Below are 13793 nucleotides of genomic sequence, written 5' to 3'. Positions count from 1 at the left end.
CCACTGCTGCCCCTTCATCTGACGATTGGAAAGGCAAAGGCACAAAATGAGCTCAAACTAGCTACGGGAATAAAGGGAAACAAGATGATTTTTTTTATCACTACATTAGAAGCAAGAGGAAGACCAAGGACAGGGTAGGCCCACTGCTCAGTGAGGAGGGAAAAACAGTAACAGGAAACTTGGAAATGGCAGAGCTGCTTAATGACTTCTTTGTTTCGGTCTTCACTGAAAAGTCTGAAGGAATGCCTAACATAGTGAATGCTTATGGGAAGGGCAGGTTTAGAAGATAAAATAAAAAAAAAAGAACAAGTTAAAAATCACTTAGAAAAGTTAGATGCCTGCAAGTCACCAGGGCCTGATGAAATGCATCCTAGAATACTCAAGGAGCTAATAGAGGAGGTATCTGAGCCTCTAGCTATTATCTTTGGAAAATCATGGGAGACAGGAGAGATTCCAGAAGACTGGAAAAAGGCAAATATAGTGCCCATCTATAAAAAGGGAAATAAAAACAACCCAGGAAACTACAGACCAGTTAGTTTAATTTCTGTGCCAGGGAAGATAATGGAGCAAGTAATTAAGGAAATCATCTGCAAACACTTGGAAGGTGGTAAGGTGATAGGGAATAGCCAGCATGGATTTGTAAAGAACAAATTGTGTCAAACCAATCTGATAGCTTTCTTTGATAGGATAACGAGTCTTGTGGATAAGGGAGAAGCGGTGGATGTGGTATACCTAGACTTTAGTAAGGCATTTGATACCATATTCTTATCGATAACCTAGGCAAATACAATTTAGATGGGGCTACTATAAGGTGGGTGCATAACTGGCTGGATAACCGTACTCAGAGAGGAGTTATTAATGGTTCCCAATCCTGCTGGAAAGGTATAACAAGTGGGGTTCTGCAGGAGTCTGTTTTGGGACCGGCTCTGTTCAATATCTTCATCAATGACTTAGATGTTGGCATAGAAAGTACGCTTACTAAGTTTGCAGATGATACCAAACTGGGAGGGATTGCAACTGCTTTGGAGGACAGGGTCATAATTCAAAATGATCTGGACAAATTGGAGAAATGGTCTGAGGTAAACAGGATGAAGTTTAATAAAGACAAATGCAAAGTGCTCCACTTAGGAAGGAACAATCAGGTTCACACATACAGAATGGGAAGAGACTGTCTAGGAAGGAGTACGGCAGAAAGGGATCTAGGGGTTATAGTGGACCACAAGCTAAATATGAGTCAACAGTGTGATGCTGTTGCAAAAAAAGTAAACGTGATTCTGGGATGCGTTAACAGGTGTGTTGTGAGCAAGACACGAGAAGTCATTCTTCTGCTCTACTCTGCGCTGGCTAGGCCTCAGCTGGAGTATTGTGTCCAGTTCTGGGCACCGCATTTCAAGAAAGATGTGGAGAAATTGGAGAGACTCCAGAGAAGAGCAACAAGAATGATTAAAGGTCTTGAGAACATGACCTATGAAGAAAGGCTGAATGAATTGGGTTTGTTTAGTTTGGAAAAGAAAAGACTGAGAGGGGCCATGATAGCAGTTTTCAGGTATCTAAAAGGGTGTCATCAGGAGGAGGGAGAAAACTTGTTCACCTTAGCCTCTAAGGATAGAACAAGAGGCAATGGGCTTAAACTGCAGCAAGGGAGGTTTAGGTTGGACATTAGGAAAAAGTTCCTAACTGTCAGGGTGGTTAAACACTGGAATAAATTGCCTAGGGAGGTTGTGGAATCTCCATCTCTGGCGATATTTAAGAGTAGGTTAGATAAATGTCTATCAGGGATGGTCTAGACAGTATTTGGTCCTGCCATGAGGGCAGGGGACTGGACTCGATGACCTCTCGAGGTCCCTTCCAGTCCTAGAGTCTATGAATCTATGTCAGAGCACTAGCCCCACACACACCACAATCTCTTGAGTGGTAACAGCTACTTGAGCCCCACCTCCTGCTATACTTGTAGTTGGGATGATTTTATTTCACATGTACATTACTTGCCCTTTGCAGCGTTGCATTTCAGCTGCCATTGAGTTGCCCAGTCACTCCGTTTGTGAGCTTTGCCCTCTAACATTTCATTCTCACTTTTGAACTTAGCAATCTTGAGTGATTTTTGTATCATCTGCAAATATTGCCCCTTCCCGCTTAGCCCATGACCATTTATGTTATGGGACTTCAACAAACACATTCTGAAAATTTAAGTACACTGTATCACCCTTGGCCACATGCTTGTTGACACCTTCAAATCATTCTAGTAGATTAGTGAGGCATGATTTCCCTATACAAATGGTGGGTTGAGGCTTCCCTAACAAAGTGTATTAAGCTAGGTTAGTGTTTCTGCATTGGTGTGCTATCAGACCCAAACATGTGTGCTGTGAAGTGATTTGAAAAATGAGAATGGGGGAGAGCCACCTTCTTCACATGCATCTTCATGTGAATTCCAATCAGGTCGTCGGTGCACACCATGTGCACAGTCAGCAGAAAGTTTTCCCTTAACAGCTCCTGTCAGATCAGCTATGGAGGCCCCTGGAGTGGCACCTTCATGGTACTCAATATATGACCCTGCCAACCCAGCCCCTACTCAGTTCTTTCTTACTGCCAGTGACGGGCACTGGAACTGCAGTCACTTGCTTTGTGTTTTTTCACATAGTTAGCTTAGCCTAGTTTAGTTATAATTAGTCAAGTGCATATAGTGAGATTTGGGAGCAGGGGTTCCCCACTCTCAACTCCCACCACCATGGGCTCCGGGGCATGCTGCGAGCCCAAGGCTTTAAACCCTGCAGAACCTGCAGCAAGCCTTTGCCAACGAGCAACCCCCCCACACGCTTTGTTTCTGAAGCATTTGCAGGAGGTGCACCACGCAGAACAGTGCAAGAGTTGCAGGGCTTTCCTCCCCCAAGAATTAAAAAGGAGTGTGATTTCCAATTGAAGCAGTTGCTCAGGGAATCCGCCCTTCGTGCCCAGGCTGCTGCGGACAACCCTGCACTAAGCACATCCGTATGGAGTGCCCCAAGATAGGTACGTGACACGCTGCAAAGGAAGGATGCTAGTCTAAGAGACCCTTGGCACGAGCACTCTCCAGCACTGGAGGCTGCCCAGACAAGCCGGCACCGCTCACAATCACCAGTGCCGTACAAGTAGCACAGAAAAGCTGATGGGGTACTCCCCAGTGCAGAAAACAGCAGCAGCTGCAGGTGCGGTACCAGGGCGTCCCGTGAAGGAGTCCTTAGTGTCCAGGAAACAAGAGTCAGTGCGGGTGACTCCCAGGATGGGCAGTACCAGGTGGAGGAGGGAGTTACCCTCCACCACAGACAGGTTTGACGCTGCCAGAGACTTAATAGTGATGATGGCTCCTCAGGCCCCCGTGATCAGAGAGAAGCCCCGGCGCTGCCACAACTGGCACCAGCTATAGGCAAACTGGTCATGATGCAGTGGTCACTGTCTCATGCCTGGCACCACTCCAGATCGCCATCCTCAAGGCACCACTCTCTGGCACTGGCCTCCCGTGAAGGGTTCCCTGGTACCAGGGCACAACGCTCCCTGACACTGACGTGGTAGCCGCAATCCCCAGCTCTGAGAGAGGACCGGCACCGGACCCCCAGTTTCGGTCACCAGCCCGGGATCTCGACACTGGTCCTCTGCATCATCAACTCAGCACAGGTCCCCAGCACAATACCATGCAGTGCCACCTTGGTCATCTCAATTGAGATGCGTGTCTTCAGACTCGGATGGTGACTCATATTCCCATTGCAGCAGGCACAGATCCGACAAGTGACGGAGGGAGGAACCAACGGCATGGCAACCCCCATGGCAGCCTCTAGCACAACGGCCTTTTTAGATCCCCTGGGCTCACCATCAGGCCCAGGGCTCCCATTTGGTGGCTTCAGAGCTCCAACCATCCCAGACAGCCAAGACCCATGGTGCTGAGGTGACCTTGGTGCAAGCCCCACAGCCCAGGTCACTGGTGAGGCAACTCTGAGGCATGACCAGTTGCAAGGCCAGGCTACTGTCACCTCAGCTACAGTCGCCTCAGACACTGAACAGGAGGTCAGGGAGCTGGAGGGTCAGGAGGACCCCGTACCACCTCTAGCTTCCTCATATTTGGCCCCAGATGAAGCGGTGGCAGGAACTTCAACCTTGGGCCCTCCCTCAATTGAGCACAGGGCCCACTAGGACCTTCTACCAAGGATTACCCATAACATGGGGTTACAGGCGGAGGAAGTGGTCGAATCCCAAGGCTCAATGGTCGACATCCTTACACCAGAGGGACCATCCAGGGTAGCTCTGCCACTAATAAAAAATATCCAGAGCAATATTAAGACTATGGCAGACCCCTGCCTCAATCCCGCCTACCGCCAGGGGATACGAGTACCTGTTCTCTCACCTGCAACCATGCTCCCTCAGTATCTATGCAACTCGGGGTCTGCGGCTGAGGATAGCTAACCAGCAAGCTATCCTCAGCAGGTACAACTTAAACCTCAACATAGAGGCCCACAAGTTGAAGGAGCTGATTCCACAAGACTCGAGTTCTCAGCTATCACTGATGAAGGGAAGGGAGTGGCATAAACCTCCCTCCAGGCTTCATTGGACTCAGCCGCCCTCACCCTTTCCTCAGGAGTAGCCCCGAGGGGCGGCAGCAAACCCTGCAGGACCCACTATTCGAAGGCGCAGGATTATTTTCAAACAGACTCCAAGCTGCAGAGTCTCGAAGACTCCCTGGCGACTATGAAGTTATTGGGTACGCACAGCCCAGCAACCCAACGACATTTCAAGCCCCAGCAGCAACAAGACAGGATTTTTATAGGCGTAGGGGCAGGAACAGCAGGTGCAAACCTCCCAGTCCCCCTTCTTGGCAGAGGCCAAGGCCCAACCAAACCTTCATCTTGCTCTAGAAAGGCCTTTTGAAGGGACGCCTGAGGACAGTGCACTCGCCATGACACCGGATCCTTCCCCGTTATGAATCATCTGCCCCACTTCTACTGTGCTTGGTCTCAAATAACATCGGACCACTGGGTTCTTCGCATGGTAGAGGTGGGATATTCTCTCCAATTCTGCTCCTTCCCACCTGCCTTCCCCATCCCTCTTCAGGGACCCTTCTGATGAGCAACTCCTTATGCAGGAGGTGCAGGCACTCCTTGCAGCAGGGGCAGTGGCAGAGGTTCCTCAGGAGCTAAGGGGCCAGGGATTGATTCTATTCCCGGTATTTCCTAATCCCCAAAGCCAAGGGGGGGGGGGGGGGAGAAGGTTGCTCAGACCCATCCTAGACCTGTGAAGACTCAACTAATTCATGATAAAGTTGAAGTTCCGCATGGTCTCTGTAAGTACAATTATCCCTTTGCTGGATCCAGGGGACTGGTACACCACCATCGACCTGAAAGATCCGTATTTTCATATAGCCATTTGACTGGCACACGGACAATTTCTCTGGTTTCTGGTTGACCAAAAACATCTGTCCACAGTCCTCCCCTTCGGCCTGTCAACAGCCCTCTGAGTGTTCACCAAGTGCATGTCAGTCATAGCAGCCTTCTGCCAAAGGCAGGTGCAGGTATATCCCCCTTGACGACTGGCTGCTCAGGGGCCACACAAGAGACCAGTTGGAGTCTCAAGTCTGACTAGTCATATCTACTTTTGAGTCTCCTCCTCAATGTGAACAACTTGTCACCAACCCAAAGAAAAGAGTTAATCGAGGTGCTATTGGACTTGGTACGGGCAGAAGCATTTTTGCCAGAGACCCAATTCCAGGTTATGATGGGCACTATTCAAGGCCTCAGGTGATTCCTGACCACCACAGCAAGGGGATGCCTGAGTCTCCTCAGCCACATGGCGGCCTGCACTTATGTGATCTGCCATGCCAGACTGAGGCTCAGGCCACTCCAGGCGTGGCTCACTTCGGCCTATTGCTGACAGGTGACGGTGCCAGGGCAAATACTCGAGTCCCTCTGATGGTGGCTCGACCCTTGGGCAGTCTACGAGGGAGTCCTGTTCAACAGGGCCCAGCCCTCCTTCTCCCTTGTAACAGATGCGTCAGCTCTGGGATGGGGCGCGCGTTTGGGAGACCTCCAAACAAAGGCCTATGGTCACTGGAGGAGCTGCCCCTTCATATCAAGTCGCTCAGGGCAGTACCATTAGCAGGCCGGACCTTTCCGGCCTGGCTATGAGGTCAGTGTGTGGCAGTGAGGACAGACAACACCCCTTTCCCTTATCTCAAGAAGCCCTCAGGGAGTTCTGCATAGCCCACTCCATTCACCTGGAGGCATCCTATCTCCCAGGAGTGCAGAACGAACTAGCAGAGCACCTCAGCAGATTGTTACAAAAATCACAAATAGTCCATCCGTCTGGATGTCATTCACTCCATCTTCCAAGGGTGGAGGTTTCCCCAGGTCGACCTATTTGCTACCAGGAGCAACAGGAAGTGTCCAATGTTCTGCTCCCTCCAGAATCACAGTCCTGGCTCAATCACAGACATGTTTCTGCTTCCCTGGGGAGGTTGCCTGTTGTATGCCTTGTGCACGAGAGGAATTGGGGAAAAGGTACTTAAAGGTTTGCAGGGACAGACTGGAGGTCATTTGGGTGGCCTTGGCTGGGGGTGGAAGGAGAAAAAAGGCCCTGGAGCTCAAGATGTGCCACGGCTAAGAAAAGGGTGGGAACCACTGACTAGGTATCGAATACTTCTGTTCTATGCTATAGCTTCTACCCCTGTGTCTGGTCCTGAAGTCATCAGTCTAACTGGCAGGCTCAGCTCTGGAGCCCTTTTTAAAAATTAGTGTTACATTACCTACGTGCCAGTCCTCTGGTATGGAGGCTTGGTTCAGCAATAGGTTACACAGCAGTTAGTGTAACTTCCTCTTTGAAAGCTACCAATACTAATTTTCCCCTACTGTTACTCACACCTTCTTGTCAACTGTCTGAAAGGGGCCACTCATTACCACTTCAAAAGTTATTTTTCCTGATACCCTGCTGTTAACTGATTTATCTCGTTAGACTGACCTCACACTTGGTAAGGCAAATCACATCTTTTCATGTATTTACAGCTGCTCCTGTATTTTCCACTCCATGCATCTGATGAAGTGGGTTCTAGCCCATGAAAGCTTATGCCCAAATAAATTTGTTAGTCTGTATCAGCAAAAATAATGAGGAGTCCTTGTGGCACCTTTAGATACTAACACGGCTATCACTCTGAAACCTTCCTCTGAGTTCCTTCCAAAGTCTTGGGCAAATGCCAGCTGGGCCTGCTGCATTACTATTTAACTTAGACTCAAACAAATAGAAAAAGTATATTTGTTCAAATGTGTAGCTGTTTCTGGCTTGTACTCTACAGGAGATCAGGCTAGATGATCACAATGGGCCCTTCTGCCCTTAGAATTCTGTAAAAGCCATTGGGGTAACCACGATGTTTGATAATAGTCAGCTGCGTTTCAGTGTGCACCGGGCAGGGGCTGCTCCCATCACAGCAACGGGCCAGGGGGCAGCTGTGGGTACTGCAACAAAGTGGGGTTTACCCTAAAGAGCAAAGGCTCAGGCTGCATAAGGCAGAGGAGTGGCTTTCCTTGTGATATCATCAGGTACTGAGTCTAGCACTTTAATGCCCTGACAGAAAATGGAGGGGTTCACAGCCAAGCAGCGAGTGACTAGCGCCACCCCCTGCCCCACAGCATGGGACCCAGGCCACACTCAGAATTTAGGTCAACAGCTCTATGGAGTGTAGAAAACCCACATCTGAGTACTGCAGCTATGCTGACCTAAGCCCTGGTGTAGATGTAGCTAGGTCAATGGATGCATGGTCAGGGCGGTGCTGTTCTCCCCTCACTGTAGGAGTCTGTGCTCCAGGACTATGGCAGCCTAGCAACGGCACATACCTCGAGTGCTACAACTCCTGTCAGCTAGGCACAGAGAGGGCAGAGCAGGCCCCGCTGCTCAGTCCTGACAAGACTTGAGTGTGGAACAATGCAAGGCTCTGCAGCAGCAGGCAGCCAACGGGTGGTGCACATGGCCCAACATTCAGGTGGTGGGTTTTTCCTTAAATTAAGTGGGGCGGGGGGGGGGACAATTGCAGGAGCTGGAGGAGTTTGAGTGGGAAAAGGATGGAGGGACTGCACACAGCCAAATCAACAGCAGGTAAAACTAGAGTCCCCCCAGTAAGCCAGGGAGGAAGCTAGCACTGCTACCTAGGCATTACAAAAGCCCAAACCTGGATGGGGCACGGTGCCACCTGGATGGGGGTTAGGGTCCTAGCTCATAGCCCCAGGGGTCTGGGGTAAGTCCCTCCCCGGGGTGACCCCCCCATGCATACTGCTGCTACCCAGTCTGACTTGCAGCGGAGACTGCGGCCTTGGCTACACTGGAGCCTTACAGCGCTGGTGGTGGCGGCTTTACAGCGCTGTAACTCACTCCCCGTCCACACTGGCAAGGCACATACAGCGCTGTATCTCCCTGGCTACAGCGCTGCATGTACTCCACCTCCACGAGAGGAATAAAGAGAATAGCGCTGCTCCTGCAGTGCTGGGGCGCCAGTGTAAACAGGGAATAATCTTACTACGCTGTAACTGACCTCCGGAACCTTCCCATAATGCTTTTAAGAAAAGATAACTCCCTCTGTTTTGTTGTGATGCCTCTGTTTGTTTTTTGTTGTGAACTCGGGGCTCCCGGAGCTGCTTATCAAAAAAACAAACACAGCTACCGTTTGCTGTGAATGAGCTCCCTTTGGAACGCCCACAGTTAGTGTTTGCTTGAAGAGAGGGGAAGGAAGGGGCTTGAGGAGAGCAGCGTGGCATGCGGGGTGTGTGTGTGCGTTTCGGGGAGGCTGCTTATCTGGTCTGGTGAGGAAAAAAAACAAAGAGGGCTATTTGCTTTCAAGGAACAGGTCGGAACTTGCAAGGCAGCTGCTGACAGAAGGTCAGCTCCAAAAATCCACCCCCCCCCCCCACTCCCTGTCACACTCCACCCCACCCCCCTCTTTTGAAAGGCACGTTGCAGCCACTTGAACGCTGGGACAGCTGCCCATAACGCACCACTCCCAATGCCGCTGCTGATGCTGCCAATGTGGCCACGACAGTGCGCTGGTAGCCGTCAGTGTGGCCAGACTGCAGCGCTTTCCCTACTCCGCTGTACGAAGACAGGTCTCACTCCCAGCACTGTACAGCTGCAAGTGTAGCCATACCCTGCATCCCAGCCACTTACTCTGATGCTAGAGCCTATGTTGCAGCAGAGACAGCCCTGGGAGTATATTAGTTCTATTGTGCCACCAGGGCTGAGTCTGTCTCCTCCACAACACTCTGCCTAAGCCCCTTCTTCCTCTGAGCCCATGTGGCTCTGGCAGAGTTCTTGCCCCCTCCAGCTTGGCTGGCTGCCTGTTGAAGCAGCTCCCATGTGCTCCCATACCCACCACCCTCCCTGCTGCCTCCGTCCCCTCCCTCCCCTTTCCATTAAAGCCAGGAGTTATTCAGGTCTGAGCCACAGCTGCCGTGTGGAACAGGCAGTGAGCACTTTGGCCCCCGCTGCAGTATCATGGCCTGCAGCATTTGCTAGCCAAGGGGCTTCAGGTGTCCCCACTGCCGACACTGGGGCACAGGCCACCCTGCCCATGTTTCCTGAGACACTTAGGAGGCATGACTGGGTGCAGAGCACCAGTGCTCCCATTTAGCCCCTGGGTTCTGGTCTCTCCTCTCAGCTGGGCAAGGCCAGCCGAAAGTGAGTGAGACCCAGCTGCTAGCGCTACAGGAACAGCAGCTGCAGCCCCCGCTCCATCGTGTGCTGTACAGCCTCATTTTCACATCGGGCGGGGGATGGGCTGACCCCAGGCCCCCACCTAGCTTGAGGCCTGGGACAGGGATTTAGACTCTGTCACTTCAGAGGGAGGGTTGATTGTCTACCTTTATCCAACGTGCTAGAGCAGCAATAATCAGGCTGAGGCTTGCAAGCCACACGTGCCTCTTTAAGGTGTCACCTCTGGCTCTTTGCAGCTCAGGACATTAGAACACTGATTTAGTTAGGAAAATCTTCCTGATTGGTTAATAACATTAACCAACTGTAGTTGATAAAATACTTGGTCAGTCATTTTGCTCAGAATCATATACATAAAAACTAAGCATGTCCCAGTCATACTGTTTAAATATGAATATACAGCACAACAGTACATGAAACAATGAATTCACACACCTGTGGCTCTTTTGGGTAATGTCACTCACTAATCTGGCTCCTTAAGCACTGAGGTCAGAGTATCACTGTGCTAAAGAGTCTCCAGCCAGGGCCTCTACCCTGGGCAGCTGGTGTACGCAGTTGTCTCTGACTCGTTTAGGAAGACCTTACCCCATAATTAGCATCCATCCTAGGAGTACTACAGGACTGAGCAAGCACATCCCCACTCACAGCAACCCTCCTCTTCTAGACTGCACTTTTCATCGCTAGCTCTCAAAGGGCTACACAATCTTTAATGTACAGAACCTCACAGCCCCTGGGAGATGGGAAGCATTATTATACCCATTTCACACATGGGGAACAGAGGCCCACCCAGGCTCAGTGACTTGTCCAAGGCTCCCAAGGAAGCCTGTGGTGGAGCAGGGAATTGAACATGGCTCTGCCTCATCCTAAGCCTGCAGTGGATCAGCTCGTTGCTTTAGAATAACTTCCACTTACCCCTACATAGTGCTGAGCTCTCAGCTCTCTCTAGGAGCAGGGCAGGTTGTTAATGGCTCAGCGTGCAGCCCTGATCCAAAGAAACAAGGCGGTTGTAGTTACAGGGAGAACACACAGAAGGCATTGCCTCTCCACTTCTATCCCTCAGTCCCTAGGCTAGCACCCCCTGCCAGGATGCAGAGCTCCAATTGCCCTCACACTACAAGGTGAAGGGAGCCAACCTGGTCCAGAAAGTTAGGCCTGGGAGAGCTCCATACAAGGAGGGAATAAAAACATTTGGACTAAACCATTTGGAGAGATGACATAAATGACTCAACAGCTCACAAGAGGCTTTCACTTTCCCATGAATCAAAGACAAGGACACACCTTAACAGAAACTGCTGGGGGAATTCTGCACCAAAAAAGTAAAAACTCTACATACTTTATTTGTCAAAACAACGCAATATAATCACACCAGCTTCAGATATTTTGGTAATTTATTTCAAAATACCTGTCAGCAAATATGTCTGTAACAACACAGACAACAACAATTTCCCCAGGAGTAGAGAGCTAAACAAACCCCTACGACAACCCAATTCCTGTTTCGCTGCAACGCTTCTGTTGGGCACCTTAGTATGGGTGTATCACACATGCCAACTAGGCACATCTTGGGGGAAAACTCTACCCCCTCAGGTCTCAGATACCCACACACACCCCAGAACCCAGCTGCAGGACACCCCCTGAGATCCCAGGGATCTAGAGAGGAACAGCCTGATGCTGGGTCCCAGGCTTGTGCAGAGTTCCCTACACGCTGCCTCCTTCCTTCCAGACATGCTGGGAACCACAGCTGCCCAGAACCCTCCAGCTTCTTCCCACCCTCCAGTGTCCTGTATTTGAGAGCTAGAGAGCTGGGCTCTAGGTCCAGTGGCCCCTAGTGGCAGCCAGCAGCACCAATTCTCTAGGAAAAAATGAAATTCTGTACAGAAGATTAATTCTGCGCAAATTCTGCATTGGCGCAGAATTCCCCCAGGAGTAAACAGACCACATCTAGAATCCACAAAACCACAAGCGGTGGGACACCTGCCCACAAGATTGAGGCAAAGAGTTTAGCACAACACCAGGCCTTAAATGGATAAGAATATCCAGAGTTGCATTAAACAGGGACAACCCTTCCCATCTTCAGTGGCTGAACTGACCACTCCTGCCTCCACTGGGTGGGTGGGTGTGTGTGTGTGTCCATCATTGCGCCCCCCCCCCCCCAAGTACCACCTTCTCCTGTCATTATCAGGTACTGGTCACTGTCAATACAGGACGAGAGTGCTGGGCACAGCAGATTGTCAATCCCTTTGTTGCTAGCCTAGGGCGGATGAGCAATAGGGTGCATGGTGGTTGGGGGGGGGGGGGGGAACGACGAGAGAAGAGAGCCTAGGAACATCAGCATTGCCTGAGTCGATCAAACCCAAGGTCCAGCTAGCCCAGTATCTTACCTCCAACAGAGAGGACAGCCAGCGGTTTCAGAGGAAAGTTGTGAGAACCCCACAGTAGCATGTGTGGGATAACCTGCCTTGCAGAGTAGTCCCATGCTAGTCCCTACTAGCTGGAGATAATCCTAAACCCTGAAACAAGTTTTAGTCCCTTCCAAAATGTATCACTGCTGCTACTGAAAGCTATTCCTGATAGCCATCTAAGCATCCAATCCCTTTGTGAACCATGTTAAACCCCTGGCCTCAACAATTTCCTCAGTCTAGTTACATGTTTTGTTCCTTCCATTTACCTCTGCTCAGTGGCGCTGTGTGGCTGGTAGGAGCCTGGGCCAGGATCTTCTTACTATCCATCTGATCTGCTTTAACACGCCCCTTCATCCCACCCTTGCGTAAAGCTGGGAGAGGAGGAAGTCCCTGGTCTGGAGGCATTGGGAGTGCACATGGCACATGCCTGGTTTCTGGCCAGCATCCTGCCCCTGGGAACGGTAACGGTTCCTCTCACACACCCAGCAGTTGGAGGACATTCCTGAGTGTGGACTCTAGGGGAAGCACATGCAGGCAGCTTGCTGGCTCTCCACATCAGCTCAACTTTGGGCTAAAACCAAAACGCCTTGGCAGCTATTCCCATCTGCTGGAGGTTTGGTTCCTGCCCCATTTCTGCCCTAGCAGTTGCACAGGACCCTCATGAGCAGCAGTGGCTGGTCTGCACCCTCCACCCCAAACGCTTTGCTCTCTGCTTAGGCTTTAACCACCGGTCTGGTATTTGGTCTCAGCTGTGGTTCCCACCTAGGGTTGTCAACTCTCCCAGATTGGCCAAGAGTTGCCTAGAGACGACAAACAAATCCAGGAGATTTTAAATAGGCTGCTAAAATCCAGTGGCACAGTAGAGCTAAGGGAGGCTCCCTACCTGCCCTGTCACCACATGGCTCCTGAAAGTGACCTGCACGTCCCTCTGGCTTCTAGGCGCAGGGGCAGTCAGTGGGCTCGGCACGCTGCCCCGACTCTGAGCGCCAACTCCACAGCTCCCATTAGCCGGGAACCGCAGGCGTGGTACCTGCAGGCAAGGGCAGCATGCAGAGCCGCCTGGCCGCCTTGAGCCTAGGAGTTGGACATGCCAGTCGCTTCCAGGAGCTGCCCGAGGTAAGGGTCAGGCAGCCAGAGCCTGCACCCCCTCCCGCACCCCAACCCCACCCTTCGAACCTCTCGTACCCACCCTCCCAGCCCAGAGCCCACATCCCCTCCCACACCCCAAACCCTTGCCCCAGCCTGGTGAAAGTAAATAAAGGTGGGGGAAAGCAAGCGACAGGGGGAGGGGGAAATGGAGTGAGGGGGTGGAGGCTCGGAGAAGGGGCAGGACAGGGGCATGGCCTTGGGCTGGGGACGGGACAAGGGTGTTTGCGTTTGTGCCATTAGACAGTTGACTACCCTATTCCCACCCCTACCATTGTTCTTCCCAGAGTGCTCTGAGAGTCCAGCTGCCTCCCCCAGCAGAAAGTGATTCTAGTATCTGCTGCCTTGTTAACTCCCTCCCAGCCATGAGCAGCTGCCCTCAAGGCAGCGAGTTCACTGCAGGTGCCTGCTGTCTCCCTGTCATGTTCTGCCAGTGCAAGGCACTTCTTTCTTTCACCCCACATCTCTATCTAGCTCAGGCAAGGCTCGGAAGGGTCACTGAGTTTACACTAAAAAAAAAGATCTCAGAAAACAAGAGGG

The sequence above is a fragment of the Mauremys reevesii genome, linkage group 8 (assembly GCF_016161935.1).
Source record: "Mauremys reevesii isolate NIE-2019 linkage group 8, ASM1616193v1, whole genome shotgun sequence".
Lineage (NCBI taxonomy): Eukaryota > Metazoa > Chordata > Testudines > Geoemydidae > Mauremys > Mauremys reevesii.
The sequence above is the reverse complement of the archived record's forward strand: the minus strand, read 5'-3'. Positions refer to the sequence as shown.